Source organism: Oryctolagus cuniculus, chromosome 21 (assembly GCF_051225735.1).
Source record: "Oryctolagus cuniculus isolate XC-2025 breed Fujian yellow rabbit chromosome 21, ASM5122573v1, whole genome shotgun sequence".
In the NCBI taxonomy this organism is placed as follows: domain Eukaryota; kingdom Metazoa; phylum Chordata; class Mammalia; order Lagomorpha; family Leporidae; genus Oryctolagus; species Oryctolagus cuniculus.
In genome coordinates this window covers 47,948,162-47,960,969 of record NC_142887.1, presented here as the reverse complement: position 1 = coordinate 47,960,969, position 12,808 = coordinate 47,948,162, and the positions used below count along the sequence as shown (strand labels likewise).

Below are 12,808 nucleotides of genomic sequence, written 5' to 3'. Positions count from 1 at the left end.
TAATGGCTACTCTCCCCAAACTCTTGTTTGTATGCCGTCAGAATACAAAATTTGGGAAGGAAGAAGGCAAAACCAACTCAGACCCAGAAAACATTTATGAAATTGCCGCTCAGAATCCCCAAATCGGCTGAGGTACTCAAAACAATGACAGGAAGCCAGAATTGGAGCAGGCCAACAGCTGTGCCCTGATTAAAAAAGACCATTCCTCTGGTGCCCTGAACTACATATTCATCCACAAACCAAAGCTCACATCAGAAAATTCATTACAAACCATGATAAATAAGAAAACAGAGAAAAAAGCCAAAGAAATGCAAGAATCCATAGTGACATTTGGCCTTATTAGTCACAAGGAAACCGGCTGTTCCCGGATTCATCCTCTGCTCCAGCTCACTGCCTGTGGAATTCTGACTGAATTCACCTGAAAATTGCAGTGAAACTCAGTTTGGAGCCAATTACTATCTGTCACCTCAGCCAAAGTGTTCCATTTGATTTTCATAAACACAAAAACTCACTTTGGTCAAGTTACCAGTAGATTTTGTAGGTTTAAACGCCTATTTCTTGTGTTTTTTTATTTCATAATGGCTAATCTGCCCAAACTCTTGTTTGTGTGCCATCAGAATACATAATTTGGGAAGGAAGAAGGCAAAACCAACTCAGACCCAGAAAACATTTAGGAAATTGCCGCTCAAGAAACCAAAAGTTAGCTGAGGCACCCAAAACAATGATAGCAAGCCAGAATTGGAGCAAGCCAACAGCTGTACCCTGATTGAAAAAGAACCTTCCTCTTGTGCCCTGAACTCCATATTGCAGCCTCAAAACCAAAGCTCACATCAGAAAATTCATTACAAACCATAAAAAATAAGAAAAATGAGAAAAAAGACAAGGAAATGCAAGAATCCATAATATTGGGCTTGATTCAGTCGCAAGGAAACCGGCTATTCCCAGATTCATCCACCCCTCCAGCTGACTGCCTGTGCAATTCTGACTGAGTTAACCTGATAATCGCAGTGAAACTCAGTTTGGAGGCAATTAATATCTGTCACCTCAGCCAAAGTGTTCCATTTGATTTTCCAAAACACAAAAACTCCCCTTGGTCATGTTACGTGTAGATTTATAAGCTTCAAAATCCTATTTGCTGTGTTTTTTATGTCATAATGGCTACTCTCCCCAAACTCTTGTTTGTAGAAATCAGAATACAAAATTTGGGAAGGTAGAAGGCAAAACCAACTCAGACGCAGAACACATGTAGGAAATTGCAGCTCAGGAAACCAGAAATCGGCTGAGGCTCAAAACAATGACAGCAAGCCAGAATTGGAGCAGGCCAACAGCTTTGCCCTGTTTAAAAGGTCCATTCCCCCGGTTCCCTGAACTCCATATTGCAGCCTCAAAACCAAAGCTGACATCAGAAAATTCATTACAACCCATGATAAATAAGAAAAAGGAGAAAAAAGCCAAAGAAATGCAAGAATCAATAATGATATTGGGCTTGATTTAGTTGCAAGGAAATTGGCTGTTCCCGGATTCATCCACCCCTCCAGCTGACTGCCTGTGGAATTCTGACTGAATTCACCTGAATATCGCAGTGAAACTCAGTTTGGAGGCAATTAATATCTGTCACCTCAGCCAAAGTGTTCCATTTTTTTTTCCAAAACACAAAAACTCACCTTGGTAATGTTACCTGTAGATTTCTAAGCTTCAAATGCCTATTTGTTGTGGTTTTTATTTCATAATTGCTACTATGTACAAACTCTTGTTTGTGTTGCCTCAGAATACAAAATTAGGGAAGGAAGAAGGAAAAACCAACTCAGATGCACAATACATTTAGGAAATTGCCACTCAAGAAACCAGAAATTAGCTGAGGTATCGAAAACAATGACAGCAAGCCAGAATTGGAGCAAGACAACAGCTGTGCCCTGATTGAAATAGAACCTTCCTCTTGTGCCATGAACTCCATATTGCAGCCTCAAAACCAAAGCTCACATCAGAAAATTCATTACAAACCATAAAAAATAAGAAAAATGATAAAAAAGCCAAAGAAATGGAAGAATCCATAATGATATTGGGCTTGATTTAGTCGCAAGGAAACCGGCTGTTCCCAGATACATCCACCCCTCCAGCTGACAGCCTGTGGAATTCTGAGTGAATTAACCGGAGAAACACAGTGAAACTCAGTTTGGAGGCAATTAATATCTGTCACCTCAGCCAAAGTGTTCCATTTGATTTTCCAAAACACAAAACCTCACCTTGGTCGTGTTACCTGTAGATTTCAAAGCTTCAAATGCCTATTTGTTGTGTTTTTATTTCATAATGGCTACTCTCCCCAAACTCTTGTTTGTATGGCATCAGAATACAACATTTGGGAAGGAAGAAGGCAAACCCAATTCAGACCCAGAAAACATTTAGGAAATTGCCGCTCAAGAAACTAAAAGTCAGCTGAGGCACCCAAAACAATGACAGCAAGCCAGAATTGGAGCAGGCCAACAGCTGTGCCCTGTTTGAAAAAGACCATTCCTCCGTTACCCTGAACTCCATATTGTAGCCTCAAAACCAAAGCTCACATCAGAAAATTCATTACAAACCATGATAAATAATGGAAATGTGAAAAATCCAAAGAAATGCAAGAGTCCTTTGTGATACTTGGCGGGATTAGACAAAAGGAACCTGGCTGTTTCCAGATTCATCCCCCCATCCACAGACTGACTTTGGACTTCTGATTGAATTCACCTCAAAATCCCACTCACATTCAATTTGGATGAATTAGTATCTCTCCCCTCAGCAGAAGGATTCCATATCATTTTCCAAACCACAGAAACTCATCTTGGTCATGTTGCCTGTAGATTTCTAATCCTGAAAGGCCAATTTGCTGTGTTTTTTGTTTTCTTTCATAATGGCTACTCTGTCCACAATCTTGCTTGTATTGCATGAGAATACACAATTTGGGTATGAAGAAGGGAAAACCAACTCAGACCCAGAAAATATTCAGCAAACTGACCCTCAAGAAACCAAAAGTCAGCTGAGGCACCCAACAATGACAGCAAGCCAGAATTGGAGCAAGCCAACAACTGTGCCCCAATTGAAAAAGAACCATTCTCTTGTGCCATGAACTCCATATTGCAGCCTCAAAACCAAAGCTCACATCAGAAAATTCATTACAAACCATGATAAATAAGGGAAATGTGAAAAAGCCAAAGAAATGCAAGAGTTCTTTGTGATATTTGGCTGGATTTAGACACAAGGAAACTGGCTGCTTCAGGATTCATCCCACCCTTAAACAGACTGACTTTGGAATTCTGATTGAATTCACCTCAAAATTGCACTCACACTCAATTTGGAGGAAATTAGTATCTGTCCCCTCGGCAGAAGGAGTCCAAGTCATTTTCCAAAACACAGAAACTCATCTTGATTGTGTTGCCTGTACAGTTCTAAACATGAAAGGCCAATTTGCTTTGTTTTTTTTTTTTTTCTTTCATAATGGCTACTCTGTCAAAATCTTGCTTGTATTGCATCAGAATACAAAATTTGGGAATAAGAATGCAAAACTAACTCAGACCCAGAAAACATTTAGGATATTGCCACTCAAGAATCCACAAATCAGCTGAGGCACCCAAAACAATGACAGCAAGCCAGAATTGGAGCAGGCCAACAGCTGTGTCCTGATTGAAAAACAACCTTCCTCTGGTGCCCTGAACTGAATATGCCAGCTTAAAACCAAAGCTCACATCAGAAAACTCATTACAAACCATGATACATAAGAAAAATGAGAAAAAAGCCAAAGAAACGCAAGAATCCATAATGATATTGGGCTTGATTTAGTCAAAAGGAAACCGGGTATTCCCAGATTCATCCACCCCTCCAGCTGACTGCCTGTGGAATTCTGACGGAATTATCCGGAAAATCGCAGGGAAACTCAGTTTGGGGGCAATTAATATCTGTCACCTCAGCCAAAGTGTCCCATTTTATTTTCCAAAACACAAAAACTCACCTTGGTCGTATTACCTGTGGATTTCTAAGCTTCAAACGCCTATTTATTGTGTTTATTTTATGGCAAAATGGCAAGTCTGTCCAAACTCTTGTTTGTATTGGGTCAGAATACAAAATTTTGGAGGAAGAAGGAAAACCAACTCAGACGAACAAAACATTTAGGAAATTGATGCTCAAGAAACCTCAAATCGGCGGAGGCAACCAAAACAATGACAGTAAACCAGAATTGGAGTAACCCAGCAGCTGTGCCCTGATTGAATAAGAACCTTCCTCTTGTGCCCTGAACTCCATATGCCAGCCTCAAAACCGAAGCTCACATCAGAAAATTCATTACAAACCATGATAAATCAGAAAAATGAGACAAAAGCCAAAGAAATGCAAGAATCCATAATGATGTTGGGCTGGATTTAGTTTCAAGGAAACCGGCTGTTCCCAGATTCATCCACCCCTCCAGCTGACTGCCTGTGGAATTCTGACTGAATTAACCGGAAAATCGCAGTGAAACTCAGTTTGGAGGCAATTAATATATGTCACCTCAGCCAAACTGTTCCATTTGATTTTCCAAAACACAAAAACTCACCTTGGTCATGTTGCCTCTGGATTTCTAAGCTTCAAAACCTATTTGTTGCGTTTTTTATTTCATAATGGCCACTCTGCCCAAACTCTTGTTTCTATTGCGTCAGAATACAAAATTTGGGAAGGAAGAAGGCAAAACCAACTCAGACCCAGAAAACTTTTAGGAAATTGCTGCTCAAAAAACCTCAAATTGGCGGAGGCACCCAAAACAATGACAGCAAGCCAGAATTGGAGCAGGCCAACAGCTGTGCTCTGTTTGAAAAAGACCGTTCCCCCGGTGCCCTGAACTCCATATTACAGCCTCAAAACCAAAGCTCACACCAGAAAATTCATTACAAACCATGATAAATAAGAAAAATGAGAAAAAAGCCAAAGAAATCAACAATCCATAATGATATTGGGCTTCATTTAGTCGCAAGAAAACGGGCTGTTCCCGGATTCAACCACCCCTCCTGCTGACTGCCTGTGGAATTCTGACTGAATTAACCTGAAAATTGCAGTGAAACTCAGTTTGGAGGCAATTAATATCTGTCACCTCAGCCAAAGTGTTCCATTTTATTTTCCAAAACACAAAAACTCACCTTTGTTGTGTTACCTGTAGATTTCTAAGCTTCAAAAGCCTATTTGTGGTGTTTTTTATTTCATAATGGCTACCCTGCCGAAACTCTTGTTTGCATGGCGTCAGAATACAAAATTTGGGAAGGAAGAAGGCAAAACCAACTCAGACCCAGAAAACATTTAGGAAATTGCCGCTCAAGCAACAAAGGGCCGCTGAGGAACCCAAAACTTTGAAAGCAAGACAGAATTGGAGCAAGCCAACAGCTTTGCCCTGATTGAAAAAGACCATTCCTCCGGTGTCCTGAACTCGATATTGCAACCTCAAAACCAAACCTCAGATCAGAAAATTCATTACAAATCATGATAAATAAGAAAAATCAGAAAAAATCCAAAGAAATGCAGGAGTTCTTAGTGATATTGGGCTTGATTTATTCCCTTGTTAATGGCTGTTTCCAGATTCTTCTATACCTCCCAACTGAGTGTCTGTGGTTTCTGCTGAATTAAAATGAAATTCGCTGTGAAACTCGGTTTGGAGGCAATTAGTATCTGTCACCTCAGCAAAAGTGTTCCATGTCTTTTTACAAAACACAAAATCTCACCTTGGTCGTGTTACCTGTAGCTTTCAAAAGCCTATTTGATGTGTTTTTTATTTCATAATGTCTATTCTGTCCAAAATCTTGCTTGTATTGCGTCAGAATACAAAATTTGGGAAGTAAGAGGACAAAACCATCTGAGACTCAGAAAACGTTTAGGAAATTGCCACTCAAGAAACCTCAAATCGGCGGAGGCACCCAAAACAATGACAGCAAGCCAGAATTGGAGCAAGCCAGCAGCTCTGCCCTGATTGAAAAAGACCATTCCTCCGGTGCCCTGATCTCCAAATTGCAGCCTCAAAACCAAAGCTCACATCAGAAAATTCATTACAAACCTTCATACATAAGAAAAATGAGAAAATACCCAAAAATGCAAGAATCCAGAATGATATTGGGCTGGATTTGTTCGCAAGGAAACCGGCTGTTCCCGGATTCATCCAACCCTGCAGCTGACTGCCTGTGGAATTCTGACTGAATTAACCGGAAAATCGCAGTGAAACTCAGTTTGGAAGCAATTAATAACTGTCACCTCAGCTAAAGTGTTCCACTTTATTTTCTAAAACACAAAAACTCACCTCGGTCGTGTTACCTGTAGATTTCTAAACTTCAAACGCCTATTTGTTGTGTTTTTTGTTTCATAATGGCTACTCTGCCCAAACTCTTGTTTGTATGTGGGCAGAATACAAATATTGGGAAGGAATAAAGCAAAATCAACTCAGACCCAGAAAACATTTAGGAAATTGCCGCTCAAGCAACAAAGGGCCGCTGAGGAACCCAAATCTTTGAAAGCAAGACAGAATTGGAGCAAGCCAACAGCTTTGCCCTGATTGAAAAAGACCATTCCTCCGGTGTCCTGAACTCGATATTGCAACCTCAAAACCAAACCTCAGATCAGAAAATTCATTACAAACCATGATAAAAAAGAAAAATCAGAAAAAATCCAAAGAAATGCAGGAGTTCTTAGTGATATTGGGCTTGATTTATTCCCTTGTTAATGGCTGTTTCCAGATTCTTCTACACCTCCCAGCTGAGTGTCTGTGGTTTCTGACTGAATTAAAATGAAATTCGCTGTGAAACTCGGTTTGGAGGCAATTAATATCTGTCACCTCAGCAAAAGTGTTCCATGTCTTTTTACAAAACACAAAATCTCACCTTGGTCGTGTTACCTGTAGCTTTCAAAAGCCTATTTGATGTGTTTTTTATTTCATAATGTCTACTCTGTCCAAAGTCTTGTTTGTATGCCATCAGAAAAGAAAATTTGGGAAGGAAGACGGCAAAACCAACTCAGACCCAGAAAACATTTAGGAAATTGCCACTCAAGAAACCGAAAGTCAGCTGAGGCACCCAAATAAATGGCAGCAAGCCAGAATTGGAGCAGGCCAACAGCTGTGCCCTGATTGAAAAAGACCGTTCCGCCGGTGCCCTGAACTCCATATTACAGCCTCAAAACCAAAGATCACACCAGAAAATTCATTACAAACCATGATAAATAAGAAAAAAGAGAAAAAAGCCAAAGAAATCAACAATCCATAATGATATTGGGCTTCATTTAGTCGCAAGAAAACGGGCTGTTCCCGGATTCAACCACCCCTCCTGCTGACTGCCTGTGGAATTCTGACTGAATTAACCTGAAAATTGCAGTGAAACTCAGTTTGGAGGCAATTAATATCTGTCACCTCAGCCAAAGTGTTCCATTTTATTTTCCAAAACACAAAAACTCACCTTTGTTGTGTTACCTGTAGATTTCTAAGCTTCAAAAGCCTATTTGTGGTGTTTTTTATTTCATAATGGCTACCCTGCCGAAACTCTTGTTTGCATGGCGTCAGAATACAAAATTTGGGAAGGAAGAAGGCAAAACCAACTCAGACCCAGAAAACATTTAGGAAATTGCCGCTCAAGCAACAAAGGGCCGCTGAGGAACCCAAAACTTTGAAAGCAAGACAGAATTGGAGCAAGCCAACAGCTTTGCCCTGATTGAAAAAGACCATTCCTCCGGTGTCCTGAACTCGATATTGCAACCTCAAAACCAAACCTCAGATCAGAAAATTCATTACAAATCATGATAAATAAGAAAAATCAGAAAAAATCCAAAGAAATGCAGGAGTTCTTAGTGATATTGGGCTTGATTTATTCCCTTGTTAATGGCTGTTTCCAGATTCTTCTATACCTCCCAACTGAGTGTCTGTGGTTTCTGCTGAATTAAAATGAAATTCGCTGTGAAACTCGGTTTGGAGGCAATTAGTATCTGTCACCTCAGCAAAAGTGTTCCATGTCTTTTTACAAAACACAAAATCTCACCTTGGTCGTGTTACCTGTAGCTTTCAAAAGCCTATTTGATGTGTTTTTTATTTCATAATGTCTATTCTGTCCAAAATCTTGCTTGTATTGCGTCAGAATACAAAATTTGGGAAGTAAGAGGACAAAACCATCTGAGACTCAGAAAACGTTTAGGAAATTGCCACTCAAGAAACCTCAAATCGGCGGAGGCACCCAAAACAATGACAGCAAGCCAGAATTGGAGCAAGCCAGCAGCTCTGCCCTGATTGAAAAAGACCATTCCTCCGGTGCCCTGATCTCCATATTGCAGCCTCAAAACCAAAGCTCACATCAGAAAATTCATTACAAACCTTCATACATAAGAAAAATGAGAAAATACCCCAAAATGCAAGAATCCAGAATGATATTGGGCTGGATTTGTTCGCAAGGAAACCGGCTGTTCCCGGATTCATCCTCTGCTCCAGCTGACTGCCTGTGGAATTCTGACTGAATTAACTTGAAAATCGCAGTGAAACTCAGTTTGGAGGCCATTAATATCTGTCACCTCAGCCAAAGTGTTCCATTTTATTTTCCAAAACACAAAAACTCACCTTGGTCATCTTACCTGTAGATTTCTAAGCTTCAAACGCCTATTTGTTGTGTTTTTTATTTCATAATGGCTATTCTGCCCAAACTCTTGTTTGTATGGCAGCAGAAAAGAAAATTTGGATACGAAGACCGTAAAACCAACTCAGACCCAGAAAACATTTAAAAAATTGCCGCTCAAGAAACCAAAATCAACTGAGGCAGCCAAAACAATGAAGGCAAGCCAGAATTGGAGCAAGCCACAGCTGTACCCTGTTTAAAATGACCATACTTCCAGTGCCGTGAACTCCATACTGCAGCCTCAAAACCAAAGCTCACATCAGAAAATTCATTACAAACCATGATAAATAAGAAAACATAGAAAAAAGCCAAAGAAATGCAAGAATTCATAATGATATTGGGCTTGATTCAGTCGCAAGGAAACCGGCTGTTCCCGGATTCATCCACCCCTCCAGCTGACTGCCTGTGCAATTCTGACTGAATTAACCTGAAAATCGCAGTGAAACTCAGTTTGGAGGCAATTAATATCTGTCACCTCAGCCAAAGTGTTCCATTTGATTTTCCAAAACACAAAAACTCCCCTTGGTCATGTTACCTGTAGATTTATAAGCTTCAAAATCCTATTTGCTGTGTTTTTTATGTCATAATGGCTACTCTCCCCAAACTCTTGTTTGTAGAAATCAGAATACAAAATTTGGGAAGGTAGAAGGCAAAACCAACTCAGACGCAGAAAACATGTAGGAAATTGCAGCTCAGGAAACCACAAATCGGCTGAGGCTCAAAAAAATGACAGCAAGCCAGAATTGGAGCAGGCCAACAGCTTTGCCCTGTTTAAAAGGTCCATTCCCCCGGTGCCCTGAACTCCATATTTCAGCCTCAAAACCAAAGCTGACATCAGAAAATTCATTACAACCCATGATAAATAAGAAAAAGGAGAAAAAAGCCAAAGAAATGCAAGAATCAATAATGATATTGGGCTTGATTTAGTTGCAAGGAAACTGGCTGTTCCCGGATTCATCCACCCCTCCAGCTGACTGCCAGTGGAATTCTGACTGAATTCACCTGAATATCGCAGTGAAACTCAGTTTGGAGGCAATTAATATCTGTCACCTCAGCCAAAGTGTTCCATTTTTTTTTCCAAAACACAAAAACTCACCTTGGTAATGTTACCTGTAGATTTCTAAGCTTCAAATGCCTATTTGTTGTGGTTTTTATTTTATAATTGCTACTCTGTCCAAACTCTTGTTTGTGTTGCCTCAGAATACAAAATTAGGGAAGGAAGAAGGAAAAACCAACTCAGATGCACAAAACATTTAGGAAATTGCCGCTCAAGAAAGCACAAATTAGCTGAGGTATCGAAAACAATGACAGCAAGCCAGAATTGGAGCAAGACAACAGCTGTGCCCTGATTGAAATAGAACCTTCCTCTTGTGCCATGAACTCCATATTGCAGCCTCAAAACCAAAGCTCACATCAGAAAATTCATTACAAACCATAAAAAATGAGAAAAATGATAAAAAAGCCAAAGAAATGGAAGAATCCATAATGATATTGGGCTTGATTTAGTCGCAAGGAAACTGGCTGTTCCCAGATACATCCACCCCTCCAGCTGACAGCCTGTGGAATTCTGAGTGAATTAACCGGAGAAACACAGTGAAACTCAGTTTGGAGGCAATTAATATCTGTCACCTCAGCCAAAGTGTTCCATTTGATTTTCAAAAACACAAAACCTCACCTTGGTCGTGTTACCTGTAGATTTCAAAGCTTCTATGCCTATTTGTTGTGTTTTTATTTCATAATGGCTACTCTCCCCAAACTCTTGTTTGTATGGCATCAGAATACAACATTTGGGAAGGAAGAAGGCAAACCCAATTCAGACCCAGAAAACATTTAGGACATTGCCGCTCAAAAGACCAATAATCGGCTGAGGCACCCAAAACAATGACAGCAAGGCAGAATAGGAGCAAGTCAACAGCTGTGCACTTTTTGAAAAATAACCTTCCTCCGGTGCCCTGAACTCCATATTGCAGCCTCAAAACCAAAGCTCACATCAGAAAATTCATTACAAACCATGATAAATAAGAAAAATGAGACAAAAGCCAAAGAAATCAACAATCCATAATGATATTGGGCTTGATTGAGTCGCAAGGAAATTGGCTGTTCCCAGATTCATCCACCCCTCCAGCTGATGCCTGTGGAATTATGACTGAATTAACCGGAAAATCGCAGTGAACCTCAGTTTGGAGGCAATTAATATCTGTCACCTCAGCCAAAGTGTTCCATTTGATTTTTCAAAACACAAAAACTCACCTTGGTCGTGAACCTGTAGATTTCTAAGCTTCAAACGCCTATTTGTTGTGTTTTTTATTTCATAATCGCTACTCTGTCTGAACTCATGTTTGTATTGCGTCACAATACAAAATTTGGGAAGGAAGAAGGTAAAAACCTCTCAGACCCAGAAAACATTTAGGAAATTGCCGCTCAGGAATCCAAAAGTCAGCTGAGGCACCCAAAACAATGACAGCAAGGCAGACTTGGAGCAAGTCAACAGCTGTGCCCTTTTTGAAAAATAACCTTCCTCTTGTGCCCTGAACTCCATATGCCAGCCTCAAAACCAAAGCTCACATCAGAAAATTCATTACAAACCATGATAAATAAGAAAAATGAGACAAAAGCCAAAGAAATGCTAGAATCCATAATGATATTGGGCTTGAATTAGTCGCAAGGAAATCGGCTGTTCCCAGATTCATCCACCCCTCCAGCTGACTGCCTGTGGAATTATGACTGAATTAACCTGAAAATCACAGTGAACCTCAGTTTGGAGGCAATTAATATCTGTCACCTCAGCCAAAGTGTTCCATTTTATTTTCCAAAATCAAAAACTCACCTTGGTCTCGTTACGAGTAGACTTATAAACTTCAAACACCTATTTGTTGTGTTTTTTATTTCATAATGACTACTCTGTCCAAACTCTTGTTTGTATTCCATCAGAATACAATATTTGGGAAGGAAGAAGGCAAAACCAACTCAGACCCAGAAAACATTTAGGACATTGCCACTCAAGATACCAAAAGTCAGCTGAGGCTCCCAAAACAATGACAGAAAGCCAGAATTGGAGCAAGCCAACATCTGTACCCTGTTTGAAAAAGACCATTCCTCAGGTGCCCTGAACGCCATATTGCCGCCTCAAAACCAAAGCTCACATCAGAAAATTCATTACAAACCATGATAAATAAGAAAAAGGAGAAAAAAGCCAAAGAAATGCAAGAATCAAGAATGATATTGGGCTTGATTTAGTCGCAAGGAAACCGGCTGTTCCCGGATTCATCCACACCTCCAGCTGACTGCCTGTGGAATTCTGACTGAATTCACCTGAAAATCGCAGTGAAACTCAGTTTGGAGGCTATTAATATCTGTGACCTCAACAAAGTGTTCCATTTTATTTTCCAAAACACAAAAACTCACCTTGGTCGTGTTACCTGTATTTTTCTAAGCTTCAAACGCCTTTTTGTTGTGTTTTTTATTTCATAATGGCTACTCCGCCCAAACTCTTGTTTGTATTGCGTCAGAATACAAATTTGGGAAGGAAGAAGGCAAAACCAACTCAGACCCAGAAAACCTTTAGGAAATTGCCGCTCAAGAAACCACAAATCGGCTGAGGCACTCAAAACAATGACAGCAAGCCAGAATTGGAGCAGCACAACAGCTGTGCCCTGTTTGAAAAAGACCATACCTCTGGTGCCCTGAACGCCATATTACAGCCTCAAAACCAAAGCTGACATCAGAAAATTCATTACAAACCATGATAAATAAGAAAAATGAGAAAAAAGCAAAGAAACGCAAGAATCCATAATGACATTGGGCTTGATTCAGTCGCAAGGAAATGGGCTGTTCCCGGATTCATCCACCCCTCCAGCTGACTGCCTGTGGAATTCTAACTGAATTAACCTGAAAATCGCAGTGAAACTCAGTTTGGAGGCAATTAATATCTGTCACCTCAGCCAAAGTGTTCCATTTCATTTTCCAAAACACAAAAACTCACCTTGGTCGTGTTACCTGTAGATTTCTAAGCTTCTAACACCTATTTGTTGTGGTTTTTATTTCATAATGGCTGCTCTGTCCAAACTCTTGTTTGTAATGTGACAGAATACAAAATTTGGGAAGGAAGAAGGCAAAACCAACTCAGACCCAGAAAACATTTAGGAAATTGCCACTCAACAAACCAAAATTGAGCTGAG

General features: G+C 40.2%; 1 long non-coding RNA gene across 2 annotated transcripts in view; it reads right to left on the bottom strand.

The window, feature by feature from the left end:
• LOC149119985 (uncharacterized) overlaps positions 1–12,136 on the bottom strand; it is a 52,527-nt gene extending 40,391 nt beyond the window's left edge. Inside the window, exon 1 of one of the 2 annotated variants that reach the window (XR_016227014.1) lies at positions 12,036–12,136. This is a non-coding gene — a long non-coding RNA (uncharacterized LOC149119985). Of the gene's footprint in view, positions 1–2,243; positions 2,329–12,035 lie in introns of those variants that run through there. The other variant, XR_016227015.1, reaches the window with a different exon arrangement.
• Positions 12,137–12,808: the final 672 nt, after the last annotated feature.